This window comes from Nylanderia fulva, unplaced genomic scaffold, assembly GCF_048542155.1.
Source record: "Nylanderia fulva isolate GAGA-0341 unplaced genomic scaffold, ASM4854215v1 Scaffold56, whole genome shotgun sequence".
Taxonomy (NCBI): Eukaryota; Metazoa; Arthropoda; class Insecta; order Hymenoptera; family Formicidae; genus Nylanderia; species Nylanderia fulva.
Genome location: NW_028190654.1, coordinates 304,861 through 320,322, shown reverse-complemented (window position 1 = coordinate 320,322; position 15,462 = coordinate 304,861). Strand labels below are relative to the sequence as shown.

Sequence of the window (15,462 nt, the reverse complement as noted above, 5' to 3'; positions counted from 1 at the left end):
CAACAACTGTTTACAACTATTCCTTCTAACCGTTTGTGTGATAGACGTTTCTGAGCCAACCGTTTATTAGATGTTTGTTTCTGAGGTAGTGTTTGGCGCACGCAGAAGCTCTTTTATCAGTCTCCAACGCTCGTACATCCTTCTCTAACGCAGTCAGCTTTTCATCTGACTCTTTCTGTTGGGTCATCAATCTTTTAATACAGGATTCCACATACAGTTTGTTGGCGGCATCGGTGTCAGCCTCAGGTTGCGCTACACGGCAAATCTTGCGTGATCTTGCGTCATAGTCCGTAACGACGCGACATAGAGCGTTTTCATGCACGTAACTTTTCACCAATTCTATTCCAAGGACCGCTTGTGCCGGTTCCATCATTTCTTGGTTCGAATAATCCAAATTTATTGATAGGCATTTTGATGCGAGTGACGCAGATGGACTGATTAGTTTGTCGAGACTTTGTTTAATTTATAATAATGCTCGCTTCCCGAAGTTCCTCGATAATCGACAGGATTTCGTTGTCATGCGCGTTGTTGCCGGCTTGGCGCGAAGCGTCGAGCAATCGTAGGCGATTCACTAGCTCGTTGGGGTCATCCCAGTGCACGTAATCAACCTTATTGTCGGTTAGCGTCATAGCGCGAGGCATTCCTCTGCCAGATTTTGGATAGTCCGATTCAATCCGTGTCAACAGTGCGATTATATATTTGTACTTGTCCCCCTTGCTACTTTTCACACGATCTTTCGCATCAAAATTGCGTTTATGCGCGTTTGTCGCCAATAATATGTGCTTGTATTTTTGCAAATCATCCTCCTGGTAATCAGGTCTTTTTTTGAAGATCAACTCGTACAATCCAGGCGTTCCAATGTACCGCGTGTCGCCTATGATTATATTGTTATTTTGTCAATCGCGAATTGCTTGTTTCCGATGCGCATTTATTCTCGCCGAAATAGACTCCGTATACATGATCAATCTCTTTCTTTTCATCAGCACCGAGGAGAGCGTCCATGTACTCTTGTCCTAATGGTCCCAAATTTTTTCGCATCATTTGTCGACCTTCCGGCGATCTTAACCAGTGTCGAAAGGGATATTTCGGACAGGTTACGCGTGGTTTCAAAAACATTTTCGTCTACGAGTGTTTTGGGTATCACAGGTTGTGTGAGGGGCGATGGCTCGAGCGGGAGTTCTCGAGCCATAGCTCCGCCCCTCAAACTTCTTGAGAGGGCGCGGCGTGGGGTCGATGTCGCCCTGCGCCGCAACCGCGAGAAACCCGTACAATAACGGGGGGAGGGTGTCGCCTTCCGCGGCATCCTCCCAAGGAGGGATAAGGCGGGGGGGCGGCCAGTCGGCATGGGATACCAGCATCCTGGCCGCCCCCTGTATAACGCCCGTGAAGGACATCCTCTGGGGTTTTAGTGCGGTAGGTCCTGTCCCGGCTCTCCGGCTCGCCGATCCCGACTCTCCGGCCCGCTACGGCGGACCGGCCAGGCGGATGTGCGGGCCGGCCAGACGGGGCAGGGAGTCCCACATAACCCCCGCCTCTACCCGGAGGCGGACGGTACCATGAGGTTTCCCCAGAGTCAAAAAAAAAAAAAAAAAAAAAAAAATCACAGGTTGTGCGCTTTTCGGTGTAAAGGTTATCGGCAGTGAAGCGTCCAATGGCTTCGAAATATCTTGCAGAATATCTCGATGTGCATTTAATCCTTTTCTCTTCTTCGGTATCTCCTTTTTCGTCTCTTCCTCCTCCTCCTCCTCCTCTTCCTCCTCCTCTTCTTTATATTGCTTGATAGTTTTATGTTTTCTCGTTTTTGATGTCTCCCCCTCATACTGCGTCTCGATCTTCACACCGCCGTCGTCAGTGTTAGGCTCGTTTTTCACCCAAACGTTCGTCGCGTTGTCAGCAATCTTTTGTAGCGGTTCGATAATAGATTTAAAGTGAGTCTTGACTGTGATATCGTCATCGATCTGACCGGTTTTTAAAGCACGATGTTTTTTGCGGATCGATTCGCTCGTTTTCGCAATCTCCTTTGTTATCTTTTCACGTTCGCGAATATTATTAGCCATGTCAACAGAGTAAGCACTTCCCTAGAGTGAGCGTTTTAACTCTTCTCAGCAGAATACGGGCAACGACTAACTGCTTTGTGGTATTGCAAACACGTTAAATTCTTTTCTATATCGCCCATTCGTAAGCGAGCTATCCTTGTCTATCACTAGAAATCCATACTTTTGTTGCCAACAAGTATGACATAATTTACTGAAATCCTCGTATGACATGTCAATATTCACGTGATCGTTGTATACGTGTTTCAAGTTGGTACCATCCTGTTTAAACAAGATTAGCAGGTTTGCGTTGTCGCGTATAAGATGTTTCGGTATTCTTGCGTATGTTTGACAGAGATAGAAGCAGTCGACGTTCGAGTGGCGTCCCATTGAAAAGTATTCTCTTATAGTATTTTGCTTATCGCACGCAACATTATCGAAAACAAAAATCGAGTTTGGACATGCTTCGCTCGATGGAATGACGTCGCTATTATTGGAGAATGTAAAGTAGCCGATTTTGTCAATCGATGTCAACAAATTTTCCAAATATCGATATTTTGGCTGTTGCAGTGATTTTGAGTACACGTATACGTCTTTAAAGCGGACACCGTGCGGGCTTTCTATCAAACTAATCAACACATTAGTTTTACCGCAATTCGAGGGGCCGCAAACGATCGCGCGTATAGTATTTGGTAGCATCGTACCGTGTCTACGCATCTCCACGTTGTTCTCCATTGAGCGTAATCTGACGTCGTAATTCGTCACGCGTATCGCCAAAGGTTGCTGCACGAATTTCATTCTTCAACTTTTGATTCGAATCGAATTCCTGCCTATTTATAGCTGCGCGGAACCACAAAATGGTCAGTAACGAAAAAATGTTTGTTGTGCTATCAAGTGCTTACGATATTCTCGAGCTTACTGTTGAGGAGTTAAAGTTTATTCCTAAGATTGTTTTACTGCAAAATTTTGGTTATTACGTAGAACATTTGTGGGACAAACTTCCAGAACATATAAAAGCGGATTCGGAGATTCAGACCTATTGACGCTGTGTTCGATAGCAGAGCAAAAACGCGAGCAATAAGTATCAAGAGAGAAGTGCGCGACAAAAAAAAGGACGTTATCGCAAAAGCGATTAATTAGAGAGTCGATTTTTAGACGCATACAATGTATATTTAAGACGGACACTATTTACAAGCTATTTACACTGGTTAAATAAACCGTAGTTTAATACGTGAATCCGCGAGCTACGGGGAAGGCGATGCGTTAGTTGCTGGCTATACACGAGCTACGTAAAATCAGAAACGCGCCGAAATCGTACTTGCTACTTGCGACAGATATGCGTCTAATTCCGAGAGCGACTATATCCCGGTCGATCTGAGGTGCCCTTTTATAGCAACGTTTTTCGAGAAGATTCTAGATGCCTTTTGAATTACATGTTATTATTTTAGAATTGTCTCGAAGGACATTAGCGTATTATTTTTCGTAGAGAGAATGTTGTTGTTTACAGTTCTCATATTAGCGCTTGCTATAGGCGCTTTGGACTGTATACGCGCGGTGTCGCGATTGGCAAAGATAATCCGCGGTAATTTTGCCTAAATTCGACTTGCACTAGGGCGTTTTTAAACACGCTGTCTTGAACATTACAATCAACCGTGGCAGGAAACGCACATTGACGGTTCAACGCCTATGATAAAGGATTGCTGCGAATGTCAACGAAAATAGGTGGAGGTCTATTAAATCACGCGATAAACGCACTTCCGATCGAATTTCATATTCCAGGTTATCAGTTTTGCGGCCCGGGCACGCGACTACAAAAACGATTAGCCAGAGGCGATCGAGGTATCAACCAATTGGACGCGGCGTGCCGTGAACACGATATAGCGTACTCTCGGAGCAACAATCTCACCGAGAGACACACAGCAGATAAGATACTCGCCCAGAAAGCGCAAACTCGCATCGTTGCGAGAGATTCAACTTTTGGTGAGAGAGCCGCCGCCACAGCTGTCTGAGCAGCGATGAAGGCCAAAACGAAGTTTGGTATGGGTCTGAAGACAAAGACGAGGACAAAGAAAAAGACAGCGAAGATACTTCCGGTAGCGAAACGCGGCGGTGTATTGCCGATTCTACCAGTGTTGGGCGCGCTCGGATCTCTGATCGGTGGAGCAGTTGGCGTAGCAAAGATGATGAATGATAGAAAAGTTGCACAACGTCAGTTGCAAGAGATGCTACGTCACAATCGCGCCATGGAAGATCACGGATTGTATCTCGCGCCATACAAATACGGACGAGGAGCCTCAACGAGAAAGAAAGGAAAAAAAAACGCCAAAAAGACGCTAAAAATGCCGCAATATTGGTATAACTACCAATGTGCAATTACTGCAACTGGCAAAACGTATGTGCATTCCGTATTTTAGAGGTGTTTTTATGCGTGACTTATTATCGATCGGAGGTATATATCGAAACGAGAGCGGTATCGTAAATTTAGATAACGCTGAAGGATCGGGTACTCATTGGGTATGCAAAGAGGGGGGATCGCGCTATATATTTCGACAGTTTTGGTTATCTCCGACTACCCAAGGAATTGGTGCGACATTTAAATGTGACAAAGATAGAGTACAATCGCACTTCTTATCAAACTTACAATCAAAGCAACTGTGGACAATTGTGCTTGCAGTTTCTCCAAAAGATTGACTCATGTGAATTTAAAGACGGACATTGCACTATTTAACTCAGTATTCGTTGAATAGTTTTGTCAACATGTCTATGACATTCACGCTGACTGGGAGGAGTAGTATTCTCACGGTAAACTTCTTTCCCACCGTAGATTTGAGCGATGGTGAATATGAGCTCGGCCTAGCGGATTTTGAGAGTTATCACACAATATCAAATGTAAATTCCTCGAATAATAAATTTTACTTTGACAAAGACGACGCGGAAATTACGATTCCTGAGGGATCGTATAAGTTGCAAGCGATACACGAGTTTTTGAAACATACAATTTCACGGAAACGTCCGCTACACGCAGTTCGTGACGATAATAAAAAACACACTAACGACTGATGACTTTGAAGATAGGAAAATGGCCGATAGTGCTACGCGCTAATTACAATACGATGAGGAGCGAGATCAAATGCATTTACAGAATAAATTTTAGCAAGCCTAACAATATTGGATCGCTGCTAGGATTCTCGAACCGTATACTGCAGCCGCGAAAATGGCATGAGTCGGACATGCCGATTAACATTATCAACGTGAACATCATTCGCGTAGAATGTAGCGTGACCGCGGGTGCGTACAGTAACGGCAAACTCGTTCACACGATACATGAATTTTCACCGAGGGTACCACCAGGATATAAGATATTGGAAACACCGACGCACATCATTTACCTTCCGGTCATCGTGCGGAGCATTACAGATTTAACGCTACGCATTGTCGATCAGAACGGGCGATTACTCGATTTTCGAGGAGAAAAAATCACCATTAGATTGCATGTACGACGGCGACAGCAATAACATACGTGTGCGGCATATGAGATGCTTGTGTTGAACAAACGCGCGAGGAATAACACAATCTTTACGAAGCCAGTGACGACAATGTCGACATTTTCTAATATTCAATCAACTGGTTGCATTAAAAAGAAGAAGAAGAAACTGAACGCATCAAACATTGCGTTTTTACAATCTTTGGGATTCGTGGCACGAAACATTTGAACGATGATAGACATCCTCAACATCGGGGACGAGCCAATCTTTGACGATCGCATCGTCAAGATCGAGACTCACATACAACCCGTTTGCCAATACAACGTTTGGCCATAGTGATGAGATAAGAATACCCATACAACAACAGGATTTGTATACATTGCCATACGAGAGTTTCTTATATATCGAGGGAGAACTGAAGATAAACCATCCAATTGAGGGATCCAATGTGACACTGGGAAATAATTGCATCGCATTCATGTTTGATGAGATTCGATATGAACTCGATGGTGTGGAGATTGATCGCAACAGAAATGTAGGAATAACAAGTTTGCTCAAAAATTATGTAACGATGTCATTCGATAGAAGCATAGTTATGAGTAACGTCGGCTGGAGTGATCCGATTTCTGCGAATGGACACTTCAATTTCTGCGTACCGCTCTACATGTTATTAGGATTTTGTGATGACTACAAACGGGTAGTGATTAATGCGCGTCACGAATTGATCTTAATACGATCGCGCAACGACAACAATTGTCTGTTTGAAAATTCGACGTTGGAGCCTGTAATCAACTTATTTAAAATACAATGGCGAATGCCACATGTGTTGTTGAGCGAGATCAACAAGCTGTCGATGCTGCGCGCTCTGGAAAGCGGACGTTACCTCAGCATGAGTTTTCGCTCGTGGGATCTGTATGAGTTTCCGCTGTTGCAGCTTACAACCAAGCATTCGTGGGCCATTAAGACTGCAACTCAACTGGAGAAGCCACGATACGTTATTTTTGCTCTGCAGACAGGCCGGAAAAATGTCATGTCCGAGGATATCAGTCGATTCGACGACTGTAAATTAACCAACGTGAAACTCTTTCTGAACTCGGAAAGTTATCCGTACGACGACATAAATCTGGATTTTGATAAAAACAGATGGTCAATTCTGTACGACACCTACACACGTTTCTGCAAGAACTATTACGGATACGAATACCTCGAGCCCAATCTCACCGTCACACGGTTTTTACAAAACGGTCCGTTCGTGATCATTGACTGTTCTCGACAAAACGAATTAAGAGCGGAACAGTGAATGTGAGATTGGAATTTGAGTGTAAGGACAACGTACCTAATAATACCACTGCGTACTGTCTCATTATACACGATCGTGTGATCCAGTACAATCTGTTGACCAACGTTGTGCGCAAAATCACCTAAAACAAAAATGTTTACACAAACAGCTGTTTAAAGAGGGGAAGAGGATATATAATCAAAGTGATGTGAGATGGCTGTAGAGTTTCGTCATTCCTCTCGACTGAGTCGCATCGAAGAGAGAGACCTCGTCATGTCTGTACCAACATTTGTCGATCTGCAAGGATTTATTCTCAATAAACAGTTTATTGTAAAAGAAGCGGCAATCCTGAAAAAAGGATTTATTTTATCACAATATTTCGTTGCATGTCCTGTACCATGAAGTTTACTCATAAAATCGGAGAGGCGTCAAGCCTCATGGTTGACTCAACATTATCATGGCTTACAATGGGAAGATGGAAACGTTCCATACAGCATGGCTCAGCGCTTGATTACTGCAGCTATCGTTGGAATAAATGAGAAATTACAAGAAGATGAAGAAGAAGAAGAATCCTCTATCGTATACGTAAAAGGACTTGAAAAGCGAAAATGGCTAGCCGATATAATGGATGATGAGAGAAACAGTTTTATAATTGAGATCTTGGATGCAGATTACGACGACATTGAGTCTCTAAACAATCTAGATGTTAAAAACACTATGCGATGTGAAAAACATGTTAAAAATTGCGCATTACAAAATGTATTCAAAATATTTAACTGGTGGTCACAACGCCAGAAAGAATATTTAAAAAAATATTATAAAATATGTAAACATTAAAACTTTTTTATTTCTTATTTACCCTTCCCATTCTTTCCTGTTTCTAAGAATTCTTTTTAACCGAGCGATGTCTCTCCCTTCTCTTAAATTTCAGAGCGCTCTAGACGCAACCTCCCCACCACATTTACCCCTACTATCTTTAAGAAATCAATGTTCTAAATTTTTTATTGCATTTTTAATGTTGTTCGAATGATGTCTCTCTCTCTCTCTCTCTCTCTCTCTCTCTCTCTCTCTCTCTCTTCTCCTAAATTTCAAAGCGCTAGAAATACTTCCAAAAAGTCTCCCACCACATTTATCCCCACTATCTTTGAGAAAATAAGTATATATATTCTAAATTTTTGTACGATCAGTTTCACGTTAACCGTTCGAACCAATAGTTCACATTTTCGGAACATAGAAAAATGTACTCCAACAAAAGAAGCTGCAGCGGCAGTCGCATGAATTATTACGTGCCGAGTCGTGCTGAAACTCCATCGTTTGAGAACAAATGTGACGAGTAAGTTTAACTTTTTTCTATTATGTATTATACACTTCTATTTTTTATATCATTACAAATTGCTTTTATTTTTTAAATATTAATTTCATTTTTCTACAGCATTTTGCAGGAGCGTTATGCGGCTCGTATACTAGAAGGACGATACGCATTGACAGCCACGGAATTCAAATTCCTCGAAATTGGTATCAACGTGAGTCCACCGAGTTACGTGGAAATTGTCATAGGAGATCATCGGGGAAAACAACTGATACTATCCATCGAAACGTGAAAGGGACTTTACGAGCAGCGTCACAATATTCTTTGGAACGACTCCATTAAAGATGTATATAATTTTATAAATATTGGACCGCTAACAGTGCGATTTCACACGATTAACGACACCAAACTCGTAAGTCTCGAATCTGCAGATGTACGCATGATCGAGATCGAATCGACGTTACAACGTATGTTTGATCTCGATTCATGCATCGATATAACATTCGACCGATTGGCTAGACTTACTGGAACAATCGATATCAAGTATACACAATTCTCCAATATCGCGTCTACCGTAACAAATCCTAAAGAATTAGCAAATGTAATACGCGCTAGCGATGCCTTCAACAAGCATCAACTCATTGATTGCGAGCTGGTAGCTTTAGTTTTTTAATCCATAATACACAAGAAAAAAATATGTATAATAAATATATATATAAGAAGATTAAAGTTTTGTAAGTCTATATTATGGTGTAATTTCTTTACACGCATTTCCATTCTCCATCCTTTTCCCACCCTTAAACGGTCCCAACTCTTATACATAGCTCCCAATAGTTGTGTAGTCCTGGCGGGGGGATGACGTCACGCGAGCAAGGGGATCGTGAAGCTAGGGACTGCGAGAGCTAACGTTTAGAAGGAGAGATGTCATGGTGTAGACACGTAAGAAAGAGATAGCTCGAGATGCATGCCAAGAAAGGAGATGGTGCGGCTAAGTACATGAGAGAGAAAGAGATAGCTTGAGGCGCATGCCAAGAAAGAAGATGGTGCGGCTAGGTACATGAGAGAGAGAAAGAGATAGCTTGAGGCGTATGCAAAGGAGAGAGAGATAATGCGGCGAGATAATATTTTAATGTATTTTATAAAATTTTTTTTACTAATATTTTTTAAATATTTTTTATAATATTTTCTTACTGGAAAGAGAGAGAGGTTTTTTTAAAAATATGACAATTTTTTAATGTTAAAAATGTTTTTTATTTATAAAACGTGTGTGCATGTATTTACAAAAGTGTGTGTGTGTGTGTGTTTAAATTTGAAAATTTAATGAATATAAGAATATAAGAATATAAGAATATAATAAAGGTATAAAAATGTAAAGTATAAAAAAGATAAAAAAATATGGCTACACATACATGTATATAATAAATGAATAAGAATACATAAAAAGATAAAATCGATACAACCATACAAAATATGAATAGATAATATATATATATACATATATAAAAGAATCAGTAGGGAGTGACGGTGCGATGGTGATGGCACTTGTGAGCGGTGTTGAGGCGGCAAACGGTGGTAACGAGTTTTATGACAGCCGGGCGGGATAATCATCCTCCTGCATAACATAGAAAAAACAATATTAATTTTTATGAATTTTTTTCTTTTAATTAATACTTACAATCTCGTATCTGACTCTTCAATTTCTTGGCCATCCTCACTTTAAACGTTTTAGTCTTTAAAAATTTAATGTTTTAGTGTTCACAAATAGGACACAGACTCCACAATACAGTTTGGTATAGATACACTCCACAATTGTAGCATTTATCCCCTGTCAGTAAACCGCAAGGTCCTGTCATGTGATCACGCACAGCACGAGCACGTGAAAATATATCGTTTACTCGGAGAAAACAATCCGTGCAAAATTTTTCACCAACATTGTTTTGAAAATAAAAAGAAATACTGCACATTACATGGAGATAGTCAATTGCACAAATTTCTTGCTTTTTCAAAATCTGCACCTTTTTCTTCTTATAACGACTGTGGCCACTACTTAAACTGTTAAAGTCCGAATCTGTTGAAATTGCTGATGCTGATGATGATGATTCGTCCATTTCACTTTCCATCGCTTCTTCTTTTTCTTCAATCGCTTCTTCATTGTCTACTTCCTCGCCATCTATTAGAATTTCATCTTCCTCATCTGGGATAATAATAATTTCAAGTTCTTCCTCATCTGGGACAATAATAATTTCAGGTTCTTTCTCCATTTTTAAGACACTTCTTCACTCCGCAAATATCGTAGATAGACACTTCTTTACTCCGCAAATATCATAGATAGACACTTCTTCACTCCGCAAATATCGTAGACCTTATGACATTGTGGACCCGCTCTCCATAAGTTTCAGCCTCTCAAAAAATTTTCACAGAGGACTATCATAGTGATAAAATCAGCCTCTACCTGTGTTTAATTGTTTACACATTCGAGCAGCCCGAACGTTAGCACCAATGTGTCACAATTAAAAAAAAATAAGAAAGTTGTTTCTTTCTCGTTTATGAGAGATTTTCTCAATTCCCTTTCGTATGTCGGAACAATAAAATGCCCCCAAAAAAAAGGTTTTATGAATTTTGGAGTGCCCCTTTTTTAAATTCGGTCAGTCATAAACCCCTGCCCAGTGTGACGTCATCCCCCGCGCTCTCAAGGTATTCCCTCGCCCCGCACCCCGCGAACGTTGACACCAATGTGTTGCAATTAAAAAAATAAGGAAGTTGTTTCTCTCCCGTTTATGGGAGATTTTCCGCGAGGATACAAAGCTGCCAAACGTCAGCGCTTTTACATTTGCACCATCTATAAATAACATTTTGACAGTTCGTCGCAACGTTGGCGCTAAAATTTCAATTCTCTTCCGTATGTCGGAACAATAAAATGTCCCAAAAAAAGGGTTTTATGAATTTCGGAGTGCCCCATTTTTAAATTCGGGCAGTTATAAACCCCTGCCCAGCGTGACGTCATCCCCCCACCCTCAGGATATCCCCTCGCCCCGCACCCCGCTCAGAGGCCCTAAGTTAGAACCCGCCTTATATCACTATTTTATAATAAACTGAAAAATCCCATTGTAAAGCGTTAAAACAATATATTTCAAGATCGTCCATAACTAAGTCTGCTAAAATAGGCGATAGGGGGGACCCCATAGGAGTACCATGTATTATATTTGTTCATAAAATTGAGTATTAAAACAAAAACTTGTCGAATCTAATACCGTTTCAATGACATATAAAAACTGTGATAAACTAAAACTGTTACACGAAATATCTGTCCAACGCCTCTCAATGGATTCTAAAACCCATTCTTTAGGAATATTTGTGAACAAAGATGTGACGTCAAGAGAGATCATTATTTCATTATCATTAATATTACGATTTTTAATTATTGTATATTCGCAAAACTCCAACCATCTTTAATGTGGGAAGCAGGTTTCTTCACTGATCTTTCCAATATGTCATGCAAAAAACGAGCTATTTCATTATCATTATACGTAGGACTACCTAGTGACAACACTATAATTCTTAACGGAACATTGGACTTGTGAATTTTCGGTAATCCGTAACCACGTGATAAAATACCATTAGTAGTATTAAGAAGTTTATATGTTGTGTCGTCAATTAATTTATTATCCCGCCAAGATTTAACTAAAGAATTGATTCTATTCGACAATTTTTTAATGGGATCCTTAGTCAGCTTAATATAAGTAGATTAATCACCCAATGAGACAATCATTTTGTCTATATAATCTTTCTTATCCATAATTACCGTCGTTTGGCCTTTATCCGCTTTAATAACTAAAATAGCCTCATTATCGCCTAAAAATCTATCGTGAAAACCTATTGTATTCTTTAAAGCAAGTAATGACATGTCTATCTATGAAGTTCATATGTTTCTTTTTGCAAAGATATCTATGTACTGTTTTTGTTACCTCATCTTTTGCTACATCAACCTGGTCTTTCGGTATCTTCAAAATAAACAAGTTTTAAATTATTTTGTAGGGTAGAGCGGGACTAATTGAGCATAGGAGCGAATTGGGCAATGTCTATTACTCGGCATGCATTGCGCGTAGAGGAATGAACCTGCGTGAGCAAGAACGTGGCATAATAAAGGTCTCTTCATGTGTGTGAAGTTAGCCCCGCATTTATCGAATTTTGAATTTTTCTTGATTGTGCTGCATTGTGCTCCGTTTGTGCTGTATTGTGCCGCAAACGGCAACTCTCTAACTCAAAGCATATTCAAGAAAAAATAAAAACGAAATTTTTTGCTAGCCCCGCACTTTTCAAATTTTGAATTTTTCTTGATTGTGCTGCATTATGCTCTGTTTGTGCTGTATTGTGCCGCAACTCTCTAATTCAAAGCATATTATAAGAAAAAATTTTATGACTTTTTGAGACAATATTTCATGTCTTCAAATTCAGTACATTTTTTTCGGGATTATGCATGTCATCCCTTATTGTTAACAAAATTTTGCATTCTATTTGCAGTCATCAAGTTTTCTTTTGGTAGATTTAAGATCAGTCTTCATAACATTACGATTTAATTAAAGTGCTCTTTATCATTTTTCTCCCGACTGCTGCCAACCGTAGGTTGGCGAAAAGAGAGGGAGTATGCGTTTCATCGAGCCCGGATCGGTCGTGACCTTAATTCTCGATAACTACTGCATAGTTTTATATCAACTTTGAAACATAAGTTTCTTATTAATCAAGGAAGGTTTAAAGCGTATTATTATCGTTATTTATTCTATTAATAAAAAGTGAAAAATGAGTATTATTTCGTCAATACGGTCTCTCATTGGCTGCTGTGTGAACCTAAGAGGAAAAAATGATTCACCAATGAGATTCGTTGTAGTATCCGGATAGGGAATGTTGGTGACATTGGTATATACATCTCGAAGTAATAATGACGGGACTGATAGGATAGGTTAGCTGTCACCTGTTGCGTGTTATTGTCAACAACAATATTAAGTGAAGTGTATTATTATGGATATATCTCAAGAAGATATAAATAAAGGAGTAAGTTTCTTCTTTTATATTTATTGTTTTTTTCTTTATTTAGGATATTGTTATTATTATTTATTTATTATTTTTTTTCTTTATTTAGGATATTGTTATTATTATTTATTTATTGTTTCTTTATTTATATGTAGGAAGAAGATACTCGCTTGGAGATATCTGAAGAAGAAAACATTATTAATAATAGAAAACGAGTAAGTCTTGTTATTAATAATTAATAAAAATATATAATATAATTAATAATATAATTAATCTGTTGTAGTCATAACATGGCTATATGAATTTATATTTGTCTGCGTAGCCACTTATTTGCTATTAAATTTGCTACGTAGCCACATTGCTATAAATATCCACATATATAATTGTATAAATGTATATAGTTATTTTTTCTCTTATTTGTATATTATATAATAATTATATAATTAATTAAAAATATGTATACAAATATATTTATAGTTATACAAAGATATTAGCGCACCAATAATTATGGCAATGCAGACAAATATATTAACTTACATAGCCAATTATCTACTACAAAAGATTATTCACATATGTAATAATAATTAAGGCTATACAAATATATAAACTTACTTGTGATTACATAATGTATAAACTTATATAACCATAAGAAAGTTAATATATTTGTCGAAGCCATAATTATAACTGCGTATAAGTTTACGTATTTGATATAAAATATTGTTGTCATCTGTCTTTGTCATCTGTCTCTCTCTATCTATCAATCTATCTATCTATCTAGCTATTTTTTTTATTTATCTCTCTATTTATATTATATTATATTAATTAAAAAAATTGTAGCAGAAAAATATTTGGAAAGAATATAGAACATTGCAGTCACATGGTGAGTGTATGTGTGTCTTTATTATTATTATTATTATATTATATACATTGTAATATATATATTACATAATAAAAACTTTTACATGTGTAGGATGAAGAAGCAAAGAGACAAAAGAATGAAGAAACAGCATAAGAACAGTAATAAATTAGAAAATAATTAAAAAAAAAAAATATTAAAAAAATTAGAAAATAAAAAATAAAAAATAAAAAACAATTTAAAAAAATAATAAAAAATAAAAAACAATTAGAAAATAAATAATAAAAATAAATTAGAAAAAATAAACTAGAAAATACAAAAATTAGAAAATAATAATAAAATTTTTTACAAAAAAAAAACTCCCGACTGCTGCCAACAAAGTTTTAATGTTTAAATTAGAAAATAATGTTTAAATTAAAAAATAAATAAAAAAAATAATAAAAAAATTAGAAAATAAAACATATAAAATAAAAAACAATTAGAAATAAATAAAAAATAAAAAACAAAATTAAAGTAAAAAACAAAACAAAAATTAAAAATAATAAAAGAACAAAAAAATTATAAGTATAAAAAATAAGCTTGTAAAAGTTGGAAATAATCACACATAAATAAAGTCTGTTGTTTATTATATAATTTTTCTTATTTAAATTTATTGTTATCATACATATTTAGCGCTATATAATTTACAAAAATTTCAGATTTTTGAATTCAAAAAATTTTTTTAATTATAATTATTATTATTAATTCTACAATTTACAAGAGCAGTCGGGAGACGCCGCGCTAAATTTGAGACATATACGCATGCACACGTTTTATGTAATAAATAGACACAAACACAAATATCGATACTCAACGGACGTACTCACACACTCATACACATGTACACGCACGAAGTCACGCGCGCACGTACGCACATACGTACGCACTCATGCGCGCAAACACGCGCATACGAACATATGAATACCCGCATTCATACACATACTGACATGCACTCACGTACGCACACACGCATATGTATACTGACGCTGCGGAACACACACTTAGCGCGGCGTCTCCCGACTGCTCTTGTAAATTGTAGAATTAATAATAATAATTATAATTAAAAAAATTTTTTGAATTCAAAAATCTGAAATTTTTGTAAATTATATAGCGCTAAATATGTATGATAACAATAAATTTAAATAAGAAAAATTATATAATAAACAACAGACTTTATTTATGTGTGATTATTTCCAACTTTTACAAGCTTATTTTTTATACTTATAATTTTTTTGTTCTTTTATTATTTTTAATTTTTGTTTTGTTTTTTACTTTAATTTTGTTTTTTATTTTTTATTTATTTCTAATTGTTTTTTATTTTATATGTTTTATTTTCTAATTTTTTAATTATTTTTTTTTATATATTTTTAGATTTTAAAACTATACCTTTCTCTTATGCGATACACATTACAAATTAACGTTTTATTATATTT

At 37.3% G+C, this 15,462-nt stretch overlaps 2 protein-coding genes, 1 long non-coding RNA gene and 1 pseudogene across 4 annotated transcripts in view; 2 read left to right on the top strand and 2 right to left on the bottom strand.

Moving 5' to 3' along the window:
• The window catches only part of LOC114932957 (cytochrome P450 6k1-like), a 172,150-nt gene that overhangs the window by 66,980 nt on the left and 89,708 nt on the right, over positions 1–15,462 (bottom strand). The window lies entirely within an intron of this gene.
• The window catches only part of LOC114942156 (cytochrome P450 6k1-like), a 79,750-nt gene that overhangs the window by 62,329 nt on the left and 1,959 nt on the right, over positions 1–15,462 (bottom strand). The window lies entirely within an intron of this gene.
• LOC146721050 (uncharacterized) lies at positions 8,036–8,779 on the top strand (annotated as a pseudogene).
• LOC146721049 (uncharacterized) lies at positions 12,839–14,141 on the top strand. 2 transcript variants are annotated; one of them, XR_014925810.1, is made up of 4 exons: positions 12,839–13,155; positions 13,290–13,349; positions 13,972–14,020; positions 14,105–14,141. It is a non-coding gene; the product is annotated as an uncharacterized LOC146721049 (long non-coding RNA). The 2 variants fall into 2 exon arrangements; XR_014925811.1 differs by having other exon boundaries at positions 13,972–14,014; positions 14,105–14,123.